Below are 7,011 nucleotides of genomic sequence, written 5' to 3' on the forward strand. Positions count from 1 at the left end.
GACCGAGATGAAGAGGCAACTTCATTTTGCCGAGGAACCGTCCTGGAAGTTCTGGCCATTGCGACGGTAAAATTTTCTCTAAGAAAGTGGAAAAGAAGAATGTAAAAGGAGATGGGTATGGATTCGAGAATTTTTAGATATTGGGAAAATAAGGATTATCAAAAGGTTGATGTATTTATAGGAACCGCATGGGCAGCGGAAGGGGCGAGCCAATAACGGTTCGTGAATCTCTCGATAGTCGCATTTGATGGTGACCCTTGCACGGTTTTTCGGGACATGGAATTTAATGCTCTAATAGGCTGACGTCACGGTAATGATGTCCTTGGAACGGAGGCTCAAAATTGTTTCATATTACTTTGTTCTATGAAACGGGAAGACTATCTGTATACGGCAAAATTGTAGGGTCCAATTTCTCGTCATTAAGGCATTTCGGGGGATCATCTCGAGACTTCGAGGCTGTGAGGCCATGGTCGATCTCCCTCACTTGAGGTTTGTTGACGTCCGACCTAACGACAATGTTGGTCGTGGTCATGATGGGAATGGGGAGTTCCCTAGGCATGCAGCTAGTACTGGAAGAGCCTGGTGCCATCTAGTTGTCCCATCCCCCTATTTTTGTAATTAATGATTTTGTACTATGTTGGTATTCCCCTCCTATATAAAGGGGTCTTTGACATTTTGTAGGGGTTCGGTTATTGTTCCAATTGCTCCACAAGAAATATAGAAAACATTCTCTTTGCTCTCCTATACACTCTCTTTATATCATTGCTTTCACTTACTATTTGTTCCTCATTCACCTCTCATCATTGGCCATAAAGAGCCTTCATTGATTATTTCATAACTTTTAGCCCTACCCCGATCATCCACGATAGCTCGAGTTCGAGCCCTAGAATCGACTTCGAGGCCTGAAATCGATCGGCTAGGGGCCCTGAATCGCTGACCCAACAGTTTGGTTATAGCTCTCTCTCTCTCTAATTTTATTTCATCTTTGAGCCTCACATACTTAGCATCAACTGCTTAACAAACCAGCATAAAATAGATCACATTTTTTTTGAGTCCCATCAACAAATTTAATTGTTATTACCATTTTCACGGTAAACACAACTCCATGTGGTTTCCCATTCTAGTCTCTAACAGTGCCACCATACAAGGCTTATGGGTATCTACCATTTCCCTAAAGTTTCTCCTGAAATTATCATTGTTCCCTCCCTTTATGTTCCAAATAATGATGTTTGTAGGTCGATTAATTGAGATATTAAGTTTTGAGTTTGTTCGATCCCCATTTTCCCTCACTACCCCTAGGACTGGGTTCCTTCTCAAGGATGGAATAAGGATCATGGCTCTGTTGGCCACTGTTGGATCCCGAGGTGGTCTTATGTCTATCGAGCATTTGTATAATGCTAGTGGGTAAATGAGCACGTGCTTTCGCACCCCATTTTTTCTTCCACGGAAAAATTCCGGGTTCCAATGTTCATGGGGGTAATAACTCATTTCCTTTTGGGATTTGGGTATTTGAAAAGTTACCACCTAACGGATTATGGCACGTTAGGGCACCTAGAGCGATTAACTCTTAGACTAGTTTGTATTACCAGAGATTTAGGATAAGGACTCAAAATAACCTTTAGGGGAAGGTGTTAGGTACCCCTCTCGGTCTACAACGGTGGGTCCCGGCCAAACATATACTTATGAATTAGTCCTTTAACAAATAAGTAGTTGAAACACATAAATGCAATTAAAATAATGTTGGGCATTGTATGACTCAAATAATAAGACAAAGAATTTGAACAAGTTGCATATAAAAGAGTAAGGTTTAAACATTGGGAATTGGGAAAGAGGGGTCCTAGGTTGATTAGCCTATAGGATCACCCCCACACAATGTCCGGTAAATACTCTTCAATGAGGGGCTACACGTGATATTAGCGCGTAGTCATCATATCCTATTCTACCCAAGTCCCTCCCCTTGGTCATAGCCTAAAGAGTTCTAGCAATCTTGAAAATATCCTACGTGTGTACTACACCGTCCCTTCCTTATGGCCTTGCAGGTATTTTATGACCTCTACTTTTGGATAGTTCTAGACCTTCCTAAGGTTTTAAAGGATAAAAGTCTAGCCGTCAATCAAGAATAAGTAGGACTGCATTTAAAGAGAACAAATTATAGGCTCACAATCACCTCCACAAATAGAACAAGTAAATGCACGTCTTCAAACAACATTTAGGTATTTAAGAGAAAATCCTAGAAGATGATATTTAGGTGAGCAGGGATTATGCAGTATTGACTTAGGACAAAGTGTAAAAGATCCTATTTAGCTTGCCTACTGATTTAAACCTGTTGAATCTGGACAGTTTTAAATAGTAAAAGCACAGTTTCAGAGTTGCAGAATTTTAACCGCCCTATAGGCTTTCCTAAACGTAGAACAGTGATGTCCTAAGAGCAGGATATCTATGTTGGTGCAGTGAAACAGTGAACAGTTTTAAACGGACACTTGAGATCCTATAGACATGCTTTCTAGTGATAGTAAATTAAGGCAATGTTTGAAAACTCATTTAAAGAAGTGGATAGTTGGTTAAGCCAATTCAGAATGAACTAACATGAATTAAGCTAATTTGTTTAACTAAACTGAATTTTAAGCTCTATAGGCAGGATTTCTACTAGAACTGATTTTAATTTCTATAGGCATGACATGTTATTATAAAGCCATTTAGATCCTATAGGCATGATTTCTAATTATAAAAATCTTTTAAATCCTATAAGCATGGTTTCTAGTATGGTAAAGCAAACATAGCAAGTGCACTAACACAATCCTATAGGCATAGTATCTACCCGAGTTACCTAACAGATATATAACTACCCACCCTTTTTCCGCCAATCACCTCAATGTTGTTTACAAATAATTATTACAGACCAACTAAATAAATTACATAACAATAAAGAAATAGAAGAAGTTAACTATAGGGAGCCTGAAGCAGGCCCAAATGACTTCCTCAAGCTTCCAATAGCCTTAAATGCCAAGGTTCCATAGAAAGTATCTTGTCTAGGTGTGCCAGAGTTCCATATGGACCTCAAGGATCCCGGACAGTGTTTATACCTAGACTTCTTCTCAAACAAGAACTGATTTAAGTGCAGTGTGGAAAGGCCAGCTCTGACATGCCAGAGTTCCGAGAAATCTCAAGGATCTCAAGGCAGAACACATGCTAGAGGGGAAGAACATAACATTTTAGGAGTAGTGTGAGAGTGCTTGACATAGTTTTATTTTGAAACTAGTACAGATATGACTTCATAAGTAGGAAAGTTTTCAGAAAATAGGGAATAACTTAGTGGTATAAGACAGTTTGAGAAGAGGTCAAATAATAGACAATAAATTGGTCATAAGAAATATCTAGATTCAGAAAAAAGAACACTTCACCAACAGATCTTCACACAGAGATGGAGGGATTATGGCACACAAGAATCACATTAGGGGATATGGATAGGGATAGTAAAGACATGTAGTCAACAACTACATAAAACACTTAGGATCTTGGAGAGTTAGTAAATAGTTTAGAACATAAATAATAGTTGGCCTGTCTTGAACGGGTTTTAAACATATAATATAGACATGATAAGTAAAAAAGTAAGCTGAGTGCAAAACATGTATTGAAAGGATAGAATTTTAGACATGTTAGGTAAAGAAGTATGCAAGAGAGGACGCAGAACTAAAGCATACGTTGATCAAGCAAATTTTAAACATGTTGATCAAACAAGTAGGCAAGGACACAAGTTAACCCCCATAACTGATGAACTAATGCAAGAGTGAAAAACACATAGGGTTTGGATTCCAAAACTTAATTAGAGACATGCCAGTTAAGGAGAGCAAGACACAAAATATAGAGTAGTGTAGTGCAATAACTAGTCTTGGCTTGCAGCCGGCTAGTTCAATGGAAAATAGCAAGTGACAGAAAAAGCAGAAAGCTTTAAGTATAAAAGAGAGTTTTTGTACTAGTGTTCCTTGTTATTGTCGTTTTCCAGAACGTAAAAGATGATGAGGTTTATATAGGAATCAAAACTTAACAAGACAAGGTAAGAGATCAATTAAGTAGTAAATCAGGAAAATCACGCATAAATCAGCAAGATCTTCCCTAAATCGAGGGACAATTTCAATCAACGGTAAAACATACTAAGTATTTAAGGAAAAGAATAAAGTAAAGCTTAGGTATGGAACAGGTAATCAAGGGTAAATTCACAGCAGTTTAATTAAGGAAACAAATGAATAACAATCAGCGGAATGCAAATAAGGCAAGGAAAAATAATTAAGGCAGGTAAATTCAATCAAATTGAGTAAAGAAGTAAGGATCAAACGTTAGATGGAAAGGGGTCAAATTAAACCAGAAAATAAGGGATTCAGAGCAATCCAGGGTTCAAAAAGTCATGAAAGAAGCAACATGTTTAGCACATGAAATGAGGTAGAGCATGAATAATCAGGATTTCACAAAGGTTTAAAAAACCCATTGTTAAACAACACTGATTCAAAGAGAAGCATACAAGTTTTGCATGAATGGTCAGTATAAACACAAGTTCATAATATCAGTGAAAGGTTGAACTAAGAAAATTCAGTAGAAGCATACTAGGACAAGTAAATCATGAGGAGTCACAAGAATCCAAGGCAAGAACACAGTCAGAGGTACCAACATCCAGAAACCAAACAAAGAACCCCATAAAATTAAGGTTTTCAATACAAACGGACTAGGGTTGTAGCAGGCTCATAAATTAGTCAAAATGTGTGAGAATCAGAAGTTTAAATACAAAGAATCATTAAACAATGTTTAAAAAGAAATTCCAAAAACCCTAATTTTAGAAAAAGATTAAAAATCACTTGAAATCATACGATTCTTGTAAAGAATCTGAAGGCTATTGTAAGACACACAAGAAACAAACTCAAATCGTCTTAGATCTGTATAGATCTAGGAGGTTTAGAAACAAAATTAGGGTTTCAAGGAGAATCATACAGAGATGAAGAAACCTATTTTGAAAACCATAGATCTTGGCTATTATAGGACGATCTCACTCGAAATCACACCAGAAAGGCCTGGAACAAGCGAGAGATAAACCCTAAATGCAAGTCGACATAGCCCTGGTCCCTTGATGGCCTTAGAGATGGAAAGAGTGACATGAGAGAGGCCATTAGAGGCCTGAGAGATGGTTAGAGGTCACCGGAGATAGCCATAGATGGAGGTCAGTGAGATTGGGGATTAGGGTTAGGGTGAGAGGGTTTTGAGAGCAGAGAGGATTTTAGGGCAGCGGGGTAGGTCGTGAAATGAATTAGGTTTGGGGGATATAGGTTAGTTTAATTAGGAAAGGGAAAACTTGGGCCGTTGATCAAAACGATCAACGGCCAGGATTTGGCCGGGTATTAGGTTTGAGCGGATGAGTATTGGGCCTGGATAATTTAATTGGTTACTGGGATGGCAATTTGGGTTAGGATTAAGGCTGAATTGGGGCTACAATTGAAATATAAATAGGACATATTTTAAATAGTTATTTTCAGTACTATATAATTTATAAAAAATAATAAAATGATTTCCAAAAACTATTTCATGTACTACAATAATTAAAAATAGTTGTTTAACATTTTAGAAATATAAAAGACCAATTTATGTATTAATAACGTAATTATGCACTAATAGGGCTAGTATTGTAAATATATGCAAATTAACTTTAAAATGTAAATGAATGTAAGCATGGGATTTTTGCTTCACGGACAATCGCTCCAAAAGAAAATAAAAATAGTGACAAATGACTTCGCTTTACAATGTTTCGAGTTTCCCGTGACATGTGTTGTTAGTCATTTGTGGGTCTGTCCATTTTGCATTTAATCTTACCGATCAAAATACAAAGCATGTATGTCAGGGTAATTAAAATCATAATCGGTCATTAAAAAGAACGAAAATTCAAAAAATATATATGCATCGTTCGTTCTAGGTTGTGATTTAACTTACTTAAATATTTTAATTTGGTGTGATAATTGTGTTGAAGTGTCACATGGTTGTTTGTTTTAATTTCATTTGTTTTATTATTTATTTTGTTATTTCATTTTTGTTTTAAAATAAGAGAACAAAGAAAAGAGTGATTTGGGCCCAGGAAATGAAATAAAAATAGGCCCAAAACCGGCACAAGGACCCAGTCCAAGTCAGGCCTGCCCAAACACTGATTCAAACGATGCCGTATCAGCGTCCTTATCAGAACCGTTGATCTGACTCAAACAAACGGTCCTGATCAGGTTGATCACTTCACTTCGACGACGTCGTTTCAGGCAGATTAATCTAAGCCGTCCAACCCCTTGATCCAACGGACCTAGGCCATTCCTCCTAAACCCGTCAAACTTTGACCCGATCCAGCCTCACCCGGTCTCACCCACTATCAAACCCAAAACGACACCGTCTTCCCTAAGTGAATAGATCCTGGCCATAGATCTCATTTGATCCAACGGCCAGGATCTAAACCCCTAGATCGTATATAAGCTTTCTATCGTACCCCACGCCCCCTATCCGAACCCCACCCTTCACTCATCTCCTTCTCCAAGCCCTGAAACCCCCAAACCCTAGCAGCCGCCCTAGTTTCCCTTTCACCAGAACCCGGCGGCATGAACGTCGGTGACCACCCCCTTCACACCCCTGAAACATCCAACCACCCTGAACACGAATCCACTAACCATGTACCTCGAATCATCCCCCATCGTCTCGAATCTGGATTTGAAGATTCGAGACAAAACTCGATCTATACCAAACCTCACCATCTTCGTACCAGACACTCCCATGACTTCCCTCGTGACCAAACCAAGCTTGGTTTGGTCCGAATCTACCCACAACTTCTAAAAACCAGATCTGAAAATCCAGACCCTAGAACACATGAACCTGTGGAATCCGGCCAGTCTTGACAGGGGTTTGAGGTCTAATAGACCTTAACCAAGGTGTTCTCATGTGAGAACACCCTGGTTAAAGTTTGTTCGGTCTCAAATGGTCAAAGTTGAGTCAGATTTG

The sequence above is a fragment of the Nicotiana tabacum genome, chromosome 20 (assembly GCF_000715075.1).
Source record: "Nicotiana tabacum cultivar K326 chromosome 20, ASM71507v2, whole genome shotgun sequence".
Taxonomy (NCBI): Eukaryota; Viridiplantae; Streptophyta; class Magnoliopsida; order Solanales; family Solanaceae; genus Nicotiana; species Nicotiana tabacum.